Below are 15,912 nucleotides of genomic sequence, written 5' to 3' on the forward strand. Positions count from 1 at the left end.
CATTTAGGGGTATGTAATAACAGAACAAAAAAAATAATGAATATTGTAATGCGCAGTAATAAAATATATTTCTGTAGAATTTCGCTTTCCATAAGAATGAAAAGATAAGTAATAGAATTTTAATTCTGTCTCTATTTTCTAGAGCAGTGGTTACCAACTGGCGGCCCGCGATGCTATTTTTTGTGTCCCGCGAACTAAAATATATTAGTTCCCTTTTATTAACAATTTTCGTAAAAAATCTATATGGGTTTTAAATACTTTTAAATTTTATATCTTAACAATTTGATATCTGTTGCACATTCATTGTTTAATACCGAAGTGCACGTTAAAGTTATTGTAGCCCGAATTTTTTAATATGCAATTAAATATTTTAAAAAAGCTATTTCTTTTTTTAATTTGTAATTCAATACGAATGAGTCACGTGAGTTTTTTGTCCAATGAGAATATACGAACGACGTTTACAACAATTACATTTTTTATAATAGAGAAATATAGGTTCAAGTTAGGATTCTATCAGTTTAAATACCACGGGCGTACTTTTATTTTTATTTTGGGCCCTCTTTTGCTCCACTTGGAAGGAAAAATATGCAAATCGCAAACCAACTCTCTCCATTCGATGCTTACGAAATATTGAATGGCCCTAATGTTAAAAACTGATATTCTTGTAAAAATAAATGGTTATTCACTTATTTTTTTCGAGAATTTCTAAAAGAATTTTTCCCGTTTGAAATTTTTTCCTCGATTTTTTTTCTTCAATTTAAGTAATTTATATTTTCTAAAAATCAATAATTTATAGCACCTATCGTTATCTTGGGTACATTACATCCTAAGTTTTAAAGCTTGTTTTTGGCTCAGTGTCGCCGCAACCGGCTCCTGTGCTATTTAACCAAAACCGTAAAATCATTTGACTAAAATTGTTTTTGCACCAGAACTAATCAACTTTATGTTTCAATAGTTTTCCAAAAATACTTAATACAAATTATAATTTTTTTTTTAATCTATTCAAATTTTACACGCATGCCACAGTTTTTAAAGATATAACCAGGAGCACAGATTAGGTGCGGATTGTTTTAAATTTATAATTAAATACTTTATATATTACAGCTGAAAGTTTTCAAAACGTTCGACGAAGGAGCATACCATTTGAATTCATGGTGGAAAACGAGTGTTTGAATGCAAACGATAATATGGATAATCTGAATCGACTGAACAAATTTTTAAAACAGAAATTATATGAAAGGTCAAACGTGCAACAATTCTACCTATCACTCCCATCATCTCACCTTCATCAAGGTCGTTGAGAGTAGGAGAAAAATTAAACAGCAGTTCCTTATATTTCGTGAAACGATGAAATAAACTACATTCTAGGTGAACCTTTGTGACCTAAATATTTTTTATATGTATTTTTTTAAGAAAAGCTTGGGTGTCATAATAATTCCGAATTAAGTCACTAAGACATTTTATAACGGTGACATTCCATGTCACAATCTTACTTTTTAAACTTGAACTTTTATTTTTATTTAGTTTTCAGGAAGCATTAGTAAAAAGATCGATTTATAAAAATAAACTAGAAATTCGTTTGATTGTAGGAACTTCTTATTGATTGATTATAGCTTAACTTATATGATTTATATTTTTGTTTTCTTTTTTGATAAACATGGATGGCTGACTGAATGTAAACAATAACAAGCTTCCTAAAAACCTAAAACCGGAAGAAATTTAGAATACTTTTGGTGTGTCCCTACGCTTATGTCATGCTTATGAGGGAATGTGTGAATAGGCTTAATATTGAAGTTTAATTATTGTGATTTGTGTTTAAATTTACGCGTAGTTTTACCATTCATAAGAATTGGATGTAATTTATAAATTCTAACAGGTAGTGTGCTTAAAACAAATTTAACAAAATTAATAACACTACATAAATAAAGCGTAAAGTTAGCCAAATTTTGAGTGTTATTCCAATTTGGCTACATTTGTGTGAAGTAGCACCGTTAGTTATTTTTTCGTTTAGTATCATAGCAAGCTTATGGAGTCTTCCGAATAAATTTGTTGTTTGCTTCGTTGAAAGTTAGATTAAAAGAATGTGTTGTTTTTAAAATACTACAAGTATAATAATAATATTGGATGGCACGTTTTTTAAAGCTAAGGCGTAAAAATCAGCCGGAAATAGTAACCCGGAAATCTTACGATTAATTTTAATCCCTAGAGCCATCTACGCTTAGCTTTACCAACATCCCCTAGAGCAGGGATGGCGAACCTTTATGCACCAACGTGTCGTTTTTTCAAAAAATTGTTTAATGAGGTCATAGGCGTGCCGTCAAATAATTTTGACTTCGTGATTATTGGGAAAATAATAATACTAAATACTATCAACTCAAAACTCTTTATTTACTATGGGAAAAAAAATACATTTTGCTATGTGTCAGTTATCAGCGTAATTCAACTTAAAGTAACATCAGTGTGACTTCTGCTGTTGCAGATTAGATGACAAATAACTTATACTATTAGGTTGTAAGATGATAGTTTAAGCGGGACTGCTAATTTTTTTTTACCGGTTACTTATTGTTAGCTTGGTTTTTATGGTCATAAAATGTTTTGTTGGCATTAATTGTTAATTTTTTTGTTAATAATTGTTTATTTATTTTGTTTGCTTTTTGTGAATTTATTTTAATTATTAACACGCTTCATAGTGAACTTTGTGATCGGTGGCGTGCCCGGAATAGTGTGTCGCGTGCCATTGGTTCGCCATCCCTGCCCTAGAGCAATTTTTCCAAAGTGTGGTACGCGTACCCCCAGGGGTACGGGAACAATTTAGCGGGGGTACGCGTTCTTATGCGAAATATCTTGCAAAATATGAAAATTTCAAAAAAAAATTTTTGGAAACAAAACTAGCCATGAAAATTTACGATTACGTATTTTTCTATTAGCTATTTTTTGCAGTGTTAACAGTTAATAATTAGTGGTGTCAACAGCCAGTTGTGATTTTTAACTTTTGTGTACTTTTTATAGCAAAAAATACATTTATTTTTTTAATAGGGGAACACAGCGTTACGAAAAATTTAAAAGGGGTACACAAAATTCATAAGTTTGGGAAACACTACCCTAGAGGCAGGGACAGATCGAGACAAATTCAGGCCCAAGGCTCACCGAATTCTCCGAGCTCCTTACAAAATATTTTGAAATTTAATTGCTGAAGTTAAAGTAATATTTTGAGTAATTAGTCCTAACAATAGAAAAGAATCTATTGAAATGCATGATTCAGGATAAACATTCTAAGAAATTTTGAAGGCAGACAATTGAAGATTATTTTTCTAAGATAAAGTTTCCGTATCTATAAATTAAAGCAAAATATAAAACAACAAAACAATGTTATATTAGAATAAAAATAGTTCCGTGACCACAAACAATTCAAATCAATGATTTTTGCTAGAAGTCACTGATTAGCTGTAATTATTTTTTTATTGTAAGCTGTAATTATTTTTTTTTTAATACTTAAACCAACACATAACTATTTCACCTTTCATTAGACTTTTTACTAATTTTTGAGGCCCCTCGGAAATTGTGGGCTCTAGACCCATGCCTATTGTGCCTAGGCAATAATTAGGCCCTGTCTAGAGGAAGGAATAAAGCTTCCGCACAGATCAATTTAGTCCGACGTAACGATCATAAACTGTGCGGTAGATGGAAATAAGAAAGATCGTTCGGGCTACCGAGTTGCGCAGTGGTGGTTAATACGAAAGACATCATTGGACTACTAAAGGATTAAATTTCTTGTTCATGGTAACCCGTGTGCTGAGGACTTCTCTCTTCTAGAAGGCTTTACAAGGTCAAACATCCAGAGTAGCAATTTTCGAAAGAAAAAAAATAGTGCGTGGAGTCCTTCCGCACGGAAGAATTTAAACTTCGCAACCTGCGACGCTAATTGTAGAAGAATCAGCAGTCGTAGAAGGATCACTAGTTCTATTCAACGACTCTTTTTCCTGCTCCGCTCGCTTCCGTGTGCTTTGTAATCACGGTAATATTGTGCATTTTTCCCTCCTGGACCTCTTGAACCAGTGGAAGTGCTTGTGGTTGCCTCATCGTCTCGCCCTGGAAAATGTATTTGTATTAATAATGTATGTGAATGCGTCATAATGTAATTTCAGAAGAGAAAACCTAACAATCAATTGATATTCACAAGAGACGTACCTTGACATAACCTTAAATCCGTCGCATTGTCCGTGGGATTGTTTTCACTCATTTTTTACAATTGTTATCCACTAAATTTGAAAATAAAAAATACTACCCTATTAAATTATATGTGTATCAAAACAAACTAAAAAAATATTTATAGAAAAACAATACTTTTATTATTTTTATGCTAGTGAGAACCAAAACAATATGGAAATGAATGAGGGAAAGCTGGATCCTACCACGTGATTTCCCGGCCAATAAAAATTTTGCGTTAAACTCTTAACGCAACCTTGATGGAAGTCGCATAAGAAATATAACTTCAAAAAAATTTTTATAACCAAATTTTCCTTTTATGTTTTGTCCATGATGATTATACAAGGTCTGGCTATTAATTTCCAGGACTCATGGAATAACTCATAAGAAAAAAAAGTTAAACACATAGCCATTTAATATTATTCGAAGTAATCCCCATCAGCCGTAATGCACGTCTGTGCTTGCTGTACAAATTTCGGAAAGAAGTTTTAAAGTCCTGTTTTGGAATGCTCTTTATTAATGACGTTACAGTTTTCGTGAAGGCTTCGACATCCTGAAATCTTGTTCCCTTCAGTGAATTTTTCTGCTTAACAGGAAAAAGTGTGTGCTAGGTCTGGCGGGTATGGTGGATGCTGCGACTCAACGACACCATGCTTAGCTGAGAATTGCCTCACAGCAAACGCAATGTGTGGACGCGAACTTTTTCAATTGCTTCCGGCTTGCGTACGAACTGCGGCCGAAATGTGTGCGGATCATCCTCCACGCTTTCGGGTTCGAAAGCGTTTAAACCATTCAAAAGTTCTTGAGCGAGATAATGCTTCCTTGCCGTAAACTTGTTTTAACAATTTGTAGGTTTCTGCAGCTGTCTTGCACAATTTGAAGCAAAATTTAATGTTAATTCTTTGCTCCATTTCACTTCGACAACAGGAATTTAAGAGCTCCGTTTTAATGCCCCTTTACACGAGAACCACTCACTTCAGAATAGCGCCGATTGCACTGCACATGCGCAAGAAAACACTCTTCAATATGCAATCATTAGCGCCATCTTCCGGCTTTTCTTTCTGCTACAGTTACATCAGTCCTGGAAATTAATAGCCGGACCTTGTATTTAAAATCAAAAATGGGTTTGAAATTCTATTTTTGCATGAAAGTTTTACCTTTCCTTTAACATCTGCCATTGGAAACAGCAGAATGCATCAAATGCAGAATGTATGTTGTACCATTTCTGTAGAAATTTTATAAAGGATTATTACAACAGCTCTATGATTCTTAATTACCCTTTTGTGCATATTACGTTGCGTCTCACCCATTTATATAGATCTAACTGAGAATGACCGAAATTGGGGTTTTTTGACTTCCACGTGAATGTTGAATGTCGACAATCACATAGTCGTTTTGGTAAATGTCCGAAATATATACTAGGTATAGTTAAGTGCCACTGCCCGGTATATATTTGCTCGGTATTCCCTACATCAATGTTTTTGAAGGTTCAGTGCCACTGCCCGGTATACATTTACCCGGTATGCCCTACATCAATGTTTTTTTAAGGTCAAGTGCCACAGCCCGGTATGCATTTAACCGGTACTCCGAACACTGATGTTTCTCCTTATCTCTCCTCAGCAGACATTAAAACATCGAATAAATATAATAACATCAATGAATAAATTAATATCAAATCTGATATAACAAACATTTCGGACATTCACCAAAACGACAATGTGATAGTTGACATTCACTGGTGAAAGTCGACCTATCTTTTGATTTCGATCCTTCACGGTAACATACATACTAGCCACCTTTGTCACTTGTGTCATTTCAATGGTAACCAAGCCGAATGTACTGCACAACTGTATTTAAATATTCTAATTCTATCTCTCCGCCAATTCCTAACTTAATTAGCTTAAAAAAATATACTAACCAATTTTTTTCGCAGTCTAGCTTGTACCCGCGCGGAAGTACTTTGATTTCAATTTTAACTATTTTCAAGAGATTTCCGTGATATTGTTAAAGTTTTTTATGCATTGAATTTTAGAATAATTTAATATCTGAATAATTTAAATTATTAGAATATTTTAAAATCAACCATTAAATCACGCAAACCATCTTAAGTATAATAAGAAGCAGAAGTATTAAAATTGCTTCCATCTCTGTCATGATATCTTATTATATACAAAAATCTAATAATGGTGTCCATTGTTGTCGGTGCATTTTTATTGACCGGAAAATCACACGGTAGGATCCTGTTCATGTTCATATTAGTTTGGCTGTCATCAGCATAAAATTGATATAAGTCATAAAGGTATTGTTTTCCTATAAATATTTTTGAAGCCCTAATTTAAAGGTATTCAGTACTACTGTTATTATTACGTTTTTGATTTCGTTTGCTTTCTACAATAAGAGTTTAAGCGGATTGTTTTTATTATTACTATTGTTAGAATAACGTAATTCCACGTTAAATTTTAATATAAAGTTATTTAAATCCATGTTTTTTCTTATTAAACGTTTTGCAATTATTATTCTTTGGTGCAAATGGCATTAATATACTATTGTGAATGACTGTTAAAGAGATTCGTTAGGGGATTTAGAATTTAACTTTCAGTCTCATGCACCAAGTGATGATTGCAAATATTGTATTTAAAATACATTTGATAAGCAAAAATATTAAATGACAGTTGTAAACTCACCAAATTTGTTATAACAGTATACTTTTAATTTTAAATGTTATTTCAAAAAAATGATTTATGTTCACTCATCGATCTTTATAGTATCATCAGGGAAGGAAATATTCGGACATGGCAAGTGGCGACAAGTGTTCTTTTTTTACCACGTTTATATAAACTTGCCTTCGTGTATGTCTGTCCGGGTGAAATTTTGTAATCGATTTTAAACTAACTTCCCGACTAGCTACAAACTTCAAATTTAGCACACAGTTCAGAATTGGATGACAATGCATGAAAATGAAGAGAAAAAAGACATGCAAAGTAAAATAAAATTAAAATTTAAAAAAAAAATTATTTTCGAGATTGTCTTTTGTTGTCGATTCCATTATTTCAAATTATTACGTGTCAGGTGAAAATATTTTTGTTGTCGGAGTATTTTTATTGGCTGAAAAATCACGTGGTAGGATCCAGTTTTTCCTCATTCATTTCCAGATTGTTTTGGTTGTCATCAGCATAAAACTAATGAAAGTCGTAAAGGTATTGTTTTTCTATAAAGATTTTTGTATCCCTAATTTAAAATAAAAGTTCTATTACTTTAGTAGTGGTCTTGTAGTAGTCTTGACTACTCTTGACTAAGAAAAATAATCTAAATAAAAATATATATTTTTAAAAACCACGTTTTTTGTAGTGAAGAATAATAATTAAAAAATAATAATTTTTTAAAAATATAAAATAAAAATTAAAAAAATCATAGTTTAAAATAAAAAAATTCAAAATAAAAAAATTCAAAATAAAAAGTAATATTTTTAAAAACCACGTTTTAGTAGTGGAGAATAATAATTAAGAAAAAAATTGAAAAACGAAAAACGTGGGGCGCATGAAATACATAACAGTACATATACACATACATATACACATTTTCTTACTCATACACATGCACAGCCACATATACATCCACATACATATGCATATACAAAAGCATATTCCACATCCACATTCAGATACAATTACAATTACTGATATACATACACATATTCTCAAGAGCACACATACACACACTAATATAACATTACTGTTATGTATTTCATGCGCCCCACGTTTTTCGTTTTTCAATTTTTTTCTTAATTATTATTCTCCACTACTAAAACGTGGTTTTTAAAAATATTACTTTTTATTTTAAATTTTTAGTACATATATTTCTAATTGAATAATTTCAATTAGAAATTAGAATTTCAATTGTTTCATGCCAAGAAACAGCAATTATCGCGAAGCAATCATTGAGGTTGGTGAGGGTCAGCGAACAGGGGGGGGGGCATAGCCTCCTAGTAAAATTTAAAAAAAACAAAAAAAAAAACTCAAGTAAATGATCCATTAAGTACTGCACTCACCTATAATTTAGTATATTTATTGCTCGAAAAAGGCAAGCTCTGACATCAATAATTGTTATGACTATATACGGAACCATTTATTTGTTTAAAACTTCTTCAGCTATTTCCGAAAGTATCAAAAATAAAATAATAATTAATTCGTAACAAATTTTTTTTTTTCTATAAAAATAAGAAATAAATTGATGACCGGATCTTGGACTCATTCTTGATAGTTCGAGGGGGTGACCTCAAATATGCTAATTAATTAGTTCAGACGATATTTTAAGTTACGAAATAAAACACAAAAGCGTACTTTTTCTGAATAAAAATACCTTATTTTTTCGACAGATTTGAATTTTTGACCCCTAAACTATAGGGTGTAGTCGCAATCTGTTGCAATAGTTTGGTTATATGGAGAGCGGTCGAAAGTTTGGACCCCTTAAAGTTAACCTTACTTTTTGCGTATTTCGTCATATCTTGAAAAGAATTTAAGAGAATTGAAAACTTTTTTCACACAATGGTAAAATTTATTTATCCAAAGATAATGCCATGCAAAAAATAACTTTTAATGAATATTTATTATTTTTTTCAAACAATACTAGTCGAAAAATTTTGAATTGTCAGATATACAATTTTTGCATCATTTTAAAGACTGTGATTCGACACGGCAAAATACAAAATTCGGGCGAAATCGGTCGAATAGCTCCTAAGAAAACGAATTTTAAAAATCTGACTTTTTTGAAATTCGATTTCTCAGAAATTATTCGATCGCTGTCACTCGAATTTTGTATTTCACCGTGTAAAATTATACTCTTTAAAATGATGTAAAAAACTGCATACTTTACAATTCAAAATTTTTCGACTAATATTAAATAAAATAATAAAAAAATAATTAATATTTACTAAAAATTATTTTTTGCATGGAATTGTTTTTGGATAAATGAATTTTATACTTGTGTGCAAAAATTTGTCAATTCGCTTAAAAAATTCTCGAGATATAGCGAAATACGCAAAAAGTAAAATTAACATTAAGGGGTCTAAAATTTGGATCGCTCTCCTGACCCAAACTATTGGGACCCTATTTCCCAGATTGCGTCCACCCCCCTTTATCCGACTCCATCGAAAAAAAGGAACATTCAGAGAAAGTACTTTTTTGTGTCAGATTTCGTAGCTTAAAATATCTTCTGCGCTAATTAATTAGCATATTTGAGGTCACCCCCTCGAGCCATTAAGTCCTAGAACGCGAAGATCCGATCATTAGATCAAAAGTTAATTGGGGTAGTCTGATTTTTGCTTTGCGCACTGTACAAAAATATTGGTGCAGCGTATTATATTACTATATTTGATACCTATCAAAACTGCCCACATACTGGGAAGCTTTAATATAGAAAGTGTGAAAAGACGATTTTTTTAAAAAAATCGCCAACACGTAGGAACAATGCCAAATACTGATTTACACAGGTTCCCCAGTAACCAATAATAGATATAGGTAATTCGAATAAAAAGTCATTATCGATCAAGGGCGCCGGCAGAATAATATAAAATGGGGTGCAACCCTCTAACAAACTACCCTCCCCTCCCCCGAAAAAAAATTAAAATATTCTGCTTTTACATTTTGTTTTTACATATACCTTCATCTGTTCATTTTTTCAAGATACATTTCTTCATTGTTAGCAAGATATTTAAAAAAAAGTACGAATTTCTTGTACTTGCAAATTTTGCCCAGAGGCGATCGCGCTGGCATAGCTACTGACTTTGAAACACAAATAACTACAAACAGTAGTTTCGTATACTAACGTGTTTGTGCACGCTTAACATTGGTATTTATTGTGTTGATGAAGTTTTACAGTTGCGAGAAGTCAGTTTGTGTTATACACCTTTGTTAAACTGAATAACTAATAGAAAATATAATATTATTTACATTTTATTAAATGAAATTTAAAAATATAGCTTAGATATCTGCCAAGTTTGTGAATGCTCAGTGTGCATAAGAAAAGAATCAAAGATGACTCAGAATTCATTGAAAAAGTTAAAAACAGATTTGGACAGCAAACAAGACGATTACAATTCTTGCTTGATTAAACAATTTTTTAATTGTTATGTATCAATAATTACTTAATAATTTGTTTTTCCATAAAAATAGGTTTACTAAAAAAAATTTATAACAAAATTTTTCTGTATCTCTTTAATTGTTTTTTAAAAAAAAGCCAGGGGGGTGCAAGTGCACCCTCTTGCACCCCGCTGCCGGCGCCCTTGTTATCGATGTAGCCATCAACTGCGATAACATTGTGATTATTACCAATAACATATCAAAAAGATAATATCAATAATTATACAAAGTGATACCGATTATTATTAGTTACTTAATTTTAGTTGGGTATTGAAAATATCATCCAATATAAAAATAATATACATTAGCTGAATTATCATAAATATTATAGCGCTATATAAAGCCTTTATTTTTGATCGCTATATTAAAATTCATACTCTATCAGTCATGGGAACCTAAGTGACAACTCGAAAAAGCAGTCGCCAACACAACTCTTTGTTCCCATAGCCGACAAGTAGTAGCATAAAATTTTTAAAAATGTCTAATTATTGTTTAAAAAGAAAGAATCAAAGCTGATGCTGATTTATGAGACTGAGAGCAAGTTTGTTCAAGCGGTTACCTGAAGTGATTGAGTACAGAATCGGGTACTTGCAACTCGAGAAGAAGTGAAGTGATCAGGCTCAGCCATGTGATTTAAATCAGATTTAATTGGATACCTATAAGCAACGTCACGCGTGTGTCTCAAGCCCATTTGGCTTCTGAATCAACAAACTCTCCGATTTACCTACGATGATGTCATTTGCAGGTATCTAGTTGTATTCAAGAATATATATATATATTTAAACTAGGAGAATTCTTTATGTGTAATTCCTAAGTGCAGTTTCTTTTTTTACTTTGATTAAGTTCTTTTTTCTCCCTTAAAAAACTGTTTCAGCTTGGAGGTTCTTAAATTATTGGAATTCAACCACTGATAAGAGTATTTATATTTTCAAATCTATTTATTTATTCACGTAAACATTAATCCTTACCAAAATCATGCATAAACTCGGCGCCATTCCCCTTCTATTATTTTCCAAACAGAGCGCGAAAAGGTTTGACCCAAGTGCTTCATTCGTTTACCTCGAGACAAAGAAATGTAACTAAAGAAGCAAATGAGGAATTTTTTTTTTCTTTCTCTTTTAGCCTCAACACTCTTCTAAATAAAGCGCTTAAAATCTCACAATTCCCGTCCGGTATCGGTAAACTGGTGCGTGACGGTAAAACAAAATCGAATCCGAATTGAAAAACCGGATTCTAAACTGTATCCCGCTAAGTAAAAGAAACAGTAATAAAATCGTTTGCAGAGTTGATGAATTAGAAATAAACAGCGCATGGAATAAAAATAGAAAATCCTTCTTCGACGACAGATTTAAAAGCATAGTATTTCACTTAATATTCTAATGTCATAATAATCACTTAAAGAGTTATAAGATTTGATTTAGAGGTTTATGTAATGTACAAAATTGTAGAGTTGTGGTTAATGTTGCGTTTCAGATTTTTGAGTTTTCATTTTAAACAAAAGGAAAAACTTCAAAGCCAAGCATTCCATTTTCCTTTTATTTTATTTTGTCTCATCTCACCAAATGAAGCCATCGTTATTATTTATATTCATCTTAACATTCAATAAGATAGTATCCATTAGCATGAAAAATAATAAGTGCTTTATTATTATTTGAAAAGAGAATAGGATTATAGTTCTTAGACTATCTCCGAAGATTAAGGTTTGTAAGATTTGATGAAACATTGTATAATTAGACCGTGATTCTGAATCGAATTCCATCTAACGCTAGGTACCTTAAACTTGATTTAAGCTACCAGGCATTTAGAATTGGCACATAAGAATTGTGCACGATGTCATCTTTTTTAGGGTTTCTTAAACTTTTTGGTGCGGGGACCCTGTAAGCATTGCGCAAATCCAACACACGGTCCTAACATATTATAGTTATAAGTCATAAACTTTAATTATAAGTCATAGAACAATTTGAAACATTTAAATGAGTAACAAAGTTAAAAATATAATACAATTGTATTATTTTATCTAATTGGTCATTTTAAAACTATTATAATAAGAGAAATATCAAAATTGCTAAAATTTGTGGCAACCCCTGCTACCCCTTTAAGAAACTCCGTTTTAGACCAAATTGATAACTTCTTCAAACAAGAATTTGCACTCCTTTTTTGTCTACAAATTTTTTTAATTTTTACTGTTAAAGAATATGCTTTCATACAATTTGAGCATTAAACAAAGCAAAGGTACTATAAAAAGTATTATTTGTTTTTATTTTATTTTAAACCCGTAGATAATAAAGATATGAAGCCTGAAATCTCTGAACAGATTACTAAGATTAATAATCTATTTTAATAGCGTTACATTTCAATTTTACAGTGAAGCTTGGTTTAGTTAATTTGGTTGATTTAATACAGTGTTTCCCAAAGTGTGGTACGGGAACAGTTTAGTGGGGGTACGCGTTCTTATGCGAAATATCTTGCAACAAACGAAAATTTCAAAAAATTTTATTCAAAAACAGGGCTAGCCATGAAAATTTACGATAACGTATTTTTCTATTGGCTATTTTTTTTCTTCAGAGTTACCAGTTAATTAGCGGTGTCAACAGCCAGTTGTGGTTTTTAACTTTTCTGCAATTTTTTATAGTAAAAAATACGGTAATTTTTTTATCAGTGGTACACAGCGTAACGAAAAATTTAGAAAGGGTACACAAAAGTCATAAGTTTGGGAAACACTGATTTAATACAATGACAATTGGATAAGTCTGATATGGCACTATTTTTCATCAAAGTATCGATTAGAAAAGAGAATCCCTATTAACGATGAGGCGTGCTCAGATTTATGACAAAATTGTCATTAATCTTTTTTTGTAAGTTCAGTTATGGATGGTTGACAGAGTAAAGCTAAGCGCTGATGGAGCTACGGTTAAAATTCATTGTATGACTTCCGACTGATTTTCACGCCCAGGCTTGAAAAAACGGAACCATCCAATATATACTTACACTGTGTTTACAATATAAAGCGTTCTTTCCATCTAACTTTCAACGAAACAAACATCAAATGAATTCGAAAGACTCCGATGCTATACAAAAAATAAATGAACGGTGCTATTTTACACAAATATAGCCAAATAAGGGATAAAACTCAAAACACGGCTAACCTTACACTTCATTTATGCTGCGATACTAAATTTGTTTTAGGCTTACGACCTGTTAGAATTTATTAATGACAGAAAACTCTTATGAATGGTAAATCTACGGGTAAATTTAAACACAATACTAAAACTTCTTAGAATATTCAGCCTGTTCACACATCGCCTCGTAGGCATAACAAAAGCGGAGGGATACACCGGAAGTTTTCTAAATTTCTTCCGATTTTAGGAAGCTTATTGTTTACATTCAGTCAACCATCCATAGAGTATAAAAATTGACAGCGATCTGGTACTTCGGTTCTTTTGCTTTGTGAGGCTAGCACTCATTGTCAAATAACTTTCATGTACCTTAAAATTTTGGTTTTAAATTTATCTTTCAGTTATCTAGGAGTCAATTCTTTCAATTTTTTATTTTCCTTGTTTAGACGTCTAAGGCCAAGCGACGAATCCGCTGCCCTTCACCCAGCGTATATCTAGTATCTAGGGGGTGGGGTAGGCTCGGATTAAAATTATCATAATTTTCTGAGATTTCCTTTCCACACAGCAAACATTAGTGTTCCATAAAAGGGCCACTGATCAACACCTCCTAGAAGGGAGAAGGCCTTAGCACGAATCACTTTAGTACTCCGACGTAACGAACATAAACTGCGCAGTGGGGGTTACATAGGAAAGATGTCATTACGTTTGGACTACTGAAGGATTGAATTTCTTGTTAACCCGTGCTGAACCCTTCTCTCTTCTAAGAGGTATTGCACTGATACAGAGTTTTTGCTATTATTAAACTATTGTATATTTCAACCGGTGGTCGAAAGACTACATCATTTTTGTAGTTTACAACTATATTGTTACAAATGTAATTAACTACTTTTTTTTTAAAAATGTAGTGACTATAAACTACTTTGGAATTTAGTAACTACTTCACTACTTTAAGAAGACGAACTTAATTTGCACTTTTATCTTATGATCAAAATGGTTTTGAAAAAGAAAATGGCTTACATTAAATATAAGGAAATAATTAAGAAATATTTGTTTTTTTCAATAGCCAGTTTGTTATTCCAAAACATTTTTCTTTCGAATTTGTTTAATTAACTTTCAACTTTTTATGCCTTCTTCGACAGCGAATACTTAATTTAAGAAATGCGAAATTAACAAACACTTTAATTGCCTCAAAAAAATTAAAGACATGGAATTTCTTCCTTTTGAAATAACATCAATGTTTCAGGAGTGTGCATTCGCATGTGACCAAAGTGGTTAATTATCTATTTTTCGTTATGGCTAGTTTAAATATTAGAGACACGTAATTTTAGTTAACGCTCAGCTGCAGTATTTTCATTGCTTACGTTGACAGACCCGCGAATTTGTACCCTTCAAATTCGAAAAATTTGTAGCTTTAGAACTGTTTCTTTAAGTTAAAAGTAGTTGCCTGAAATCGCTACAAACTACTTTTTTTTTTGTATCGCACTACTCACTACACTACAAGCTACGAAAAAAAGTAGCAACTACAGTAGTTTCGCTACTTGTAGTGTGCGTGCAACCACTGATATTGCGTAAACTCTGAATCGCATTGTAAAACACACAAAAGAAATGAACGAATAATTATATTATAGAAGTGAGGTTTATTACATGGATGCAATATAAATTTCCAGCTTTATGAAATAATTTAAAAATATTTTCAATGACTGTTATATTGAACAAATTTTTGCAACTGTAAAATAAAGCAAAAAGAGATTACACTACTAGAGAGCATTAAAGTTCATGAATTATTTTTCATCAAGCATTAAATATAGTTATGATTGTCTGAACAACAGTTTAAATGAACAAACATTATTTTAAAAAATTGCAAAAAGATCTTTTTTTTTCATGAGTTGGATTTATAGGTGAGCATTAAATAGATTCACTTCATTAAAACAGGGTTTGTTGTTTTAAAAACTAAAAACATTAGTTCAATCACATAATAATTCAATGCAACAGAAAAATGAGCTAAAATAATTTCTTTAGCAATGGACACACTCATAAGAGTTAACACCGTAACACATAATACTCATAAAACTTTACACCGGGGCATGACTTGCTGAGGATGGAGACACTGAATTAAAGCTGCAAGGTACTGAAACGAGCCTATTATTATTCAGAGAGATAATTTTCCATTTTTGTGAATAAGGAAGTGAAGGACTTATGATAAATTTTTAATCTGGATAATATTAAAGATATTTTATATTTTAGAACTAAGCACATGAAGAGTTCTTGAAAAGTTTTTTGCATTAAAATTATACTTTTTTTTAAAAAAAAATTTCAGCTTGTTTCTCATACATATTGCCATTTTTCTATTATTATTTAAAAAAAAGGCTAAATTAATGAAATATTGTTTTTAAAAAAATAATTTTATATCATTAAATTTTTTTCTTTAATTTTAATTTATCTTATTTATAATA

This window comes from Parasteatoda tepidariorum, chromosome 10 (assembly GCF_043381705.1).
Source record: "Parasteatoda tepidariorum isolate YZ-2023 chromosome 10, CAS_Ptep_4.0, whole genome shotgun sequence".
Taxonomy (NCBI): domain Eukaryota; kingdom Metazoa; phylum Arthropoda; class Arachnida; order Araneae; family Theridiidae; genus Parasteatoda; species Parasteatoda tepidariorum.